General features: G+C 50.3%; 1 long non-coding RNA gene across 1 annotated transcript in view; it reads right to left on the reverse strand.

Annotated features, from left to right (window-relative positions):
* Nucleotides 1-2,418, reverse strand: part of LOC109312191 — a 16,832-nt gene that overhangs the window by 13,772 nt on the left and 642 nt on the right. The gene's annotated exons all lie outside the window — the stretch shown is intronic.

Raw genomic sequence — 2,418 nt, forward strand, 5'->3', positions numbered from 1 at the left:
CCCTCTCCCAAATCCCTGTAGCACCTCATGACCCAGCTGGGAGTGCTCCAAGCCATGTCATTGGTGCCCACATGATTAAGGAGCATAGGAGAGTGGTCAGTGGGCTGGAGGAGCTTAGGGATCCTCTCCTCAATGTCTCAGATCCAGTCTCCAGGGAAGCAGCAGACTTCCCAGACTAAGAGGTTGTGGTGGCAGATTGTCCCCTCCATCCCCCTCAGGATGGAGTCTCCCATGACAAACACTTTGCATTTTGTCTTAGGGAGAGCGGGGGCAGTGGCTAAAGTTGAGCTTGTGTTGCCTGCAGGAGCCTGGCAACTTAGCATGCTCTGCTGGGGCTGCAAGAGGTTTGTACCTGTTGCAAAGCTCCAGCCCTGGGGAGGCCTTGGTGAGGTGGGCCTTGGGGCCCTTGACCATCTTGGTCCAACTCCTGGCCTGGACAGCATAGGAGGTCCTCAAGTCCTCCCCTGTTCTGGAAGGTGATCATGGTTGACCTTCTGACTCCACACTGTAGCATCACAAAAGATTGTAAGTGAGAATATTGCCAAGGAGACCTGGGCCTAATGTATTATTCCTGCCTTTTAAGCTGAGTCCCCTCAGGCCTCACCCTTTGCAAAACCAATCAAGTGCATCATCTAGGTCCTTCTCTTTACTGAGTTAAAATAAGATCCACAAATGGACTTTGGCACTGCACTGATCACAGTGGTATCAACTATCTTTTAGGTATCCTGCTGCCTAAAATAATTCACTGCACTGAGTTACATTACCTGTCAAATGCACAAGAGAATTAGATAGCTACAAGTGGAATCCACAGAAGTCAGAACACTGATCAGGGAATGACTTTACCCAGTCAATGAGAAATGCTAAGGATAGGGGTGTGATTTAACCCTGATCCTCTCCACAATTTAGGTTTCTCCCTACAGCTCAGTTACCTGATACAGAAATCCTGGTTTTCTGTGTCCCCCTGGAAGAACAGAGAAACCCATGGATTTCCCATTTTTATCAGACAAAACATGGATGTTCTGTTTTAGAAGAGAAACCCATGGATCTCCCCCTTTTGCAAAGAGCTCTGCAGGCTGGTAATTCCAGCCTACAAGAGCTGTTTGGAAAAGGGGGAGAGAAACCCTTAATCCTGCTGGGAGGGGAAGGAAGGGAGGAAGGGCAGGGCCCAACACTCACACTTACCTGAGGCTGCTTCAGGCTCACTCCTCTTGCTGGAGTTAAGTGGGGTTGGGGGGTTGCGGGGCAGGACTGGGGGGGAAGCTGGCTAGGGGCTGAAGAAGTGGGGAGGTTTGCAACCAGCCAGGCACTCCAGCTGGGAGGGGGTTTGCAACCTCCCTGCTCCCAGCTGGAGGGCTCAGCTGGCTTGAAACCCCTGCCACTCCCACCCAGGTGTAAACCTCCCTGCGCCCTCAGCCCCCAGCCAGCTTGGGGACTCCCCAGCTGGGCACTCTGGCTGGGAGTGGGGCTTTGCAGCTGGCCATGAGTGGAGGAGTTTTGCATGCTGGCTGGGCAGTAGCTGTACAGAAAAGGCCTTGAGGTAATGGTGGACAATAAGCAAAATCTTCTTTGGCAATCCCTCACAGTAGAGGATGATTGTCTTCCATGATTGTCTTATTTGGGTGCATCTACATAAGATGTTTTACTGTGCAGTAAAACAGTTTACTGCACAGTAAGCATGTGCATCTATGTTCTAATCATGAGTAAATATGCTACCTACAAATGCAAGTAGGAAATTTACTTGTGATTAGTCACTGCACAGTAGCACTCAGGTGGACACCTAACTGGGAATAAATCTGCTCCCAGTTAGTAAACTAGCAGGCATATGGAAATTGCTTCATGCCCCAGGGAGTGGCCTGTTGCCAGGAGCGGCCTGTTGCACCATCAGAGCCTGGGCATGGACTCTGTCCCCCTGCCCCAGCAGCAGGGAGCTCCAAGTCCCCCACTCCAAGATTGCAATCAAGGAGCAGGGGGATAGGACATCCTTATCTCCCAGCCTAATACCAAGGTCATGGGACTTGGGCTGGGAAATCCTTATTCCCCAGCACCAGTTCCATGACCACAAGGCCAGCACTGTGAGATCCTTATCTCCCAGCCCAAGTTTTGCAGTCACAGGGCTATGGCTGGGATATTATTCTCTCCCATGACTATAGAGCTAACAGTGGGAGAGAAGGATCTCCCAGCCTCAGTTCCCTGATTGCAGAGAGTTGACTGGGAGCTCCCTGATGGCAGGGGATGGGGAGTAGAGCTGTACAAAGCTTCAGTCACTAATTTGATTTCGAGGAGATTTGGCCCAATTTGGTGGCTGAATCTCTGAATCTGAATTGAATCAGAAGACCCATTAGTCTCTATGAATTGAATTGGAAGCCTCCAATTTGATTTGGAGAGATTCAACAATTCAGACATAGACATAGCTTTATA

The sequence above is a fragment of the Crocodylus porosus genome, unplaced genomic scaffold (assembly GCF_001723895.1).
Source record: "Crocodylus porosus isolate Cpor-Errol unplaced genomic scaffold, CroPor_comp1, whole genome shotgun sequence".
Lineage (NCBI taxonomy): Eukaryota > Metazoa > Chordata > Crocodylia > Crocodylidae > Crocodylus > Crocodylus porosus.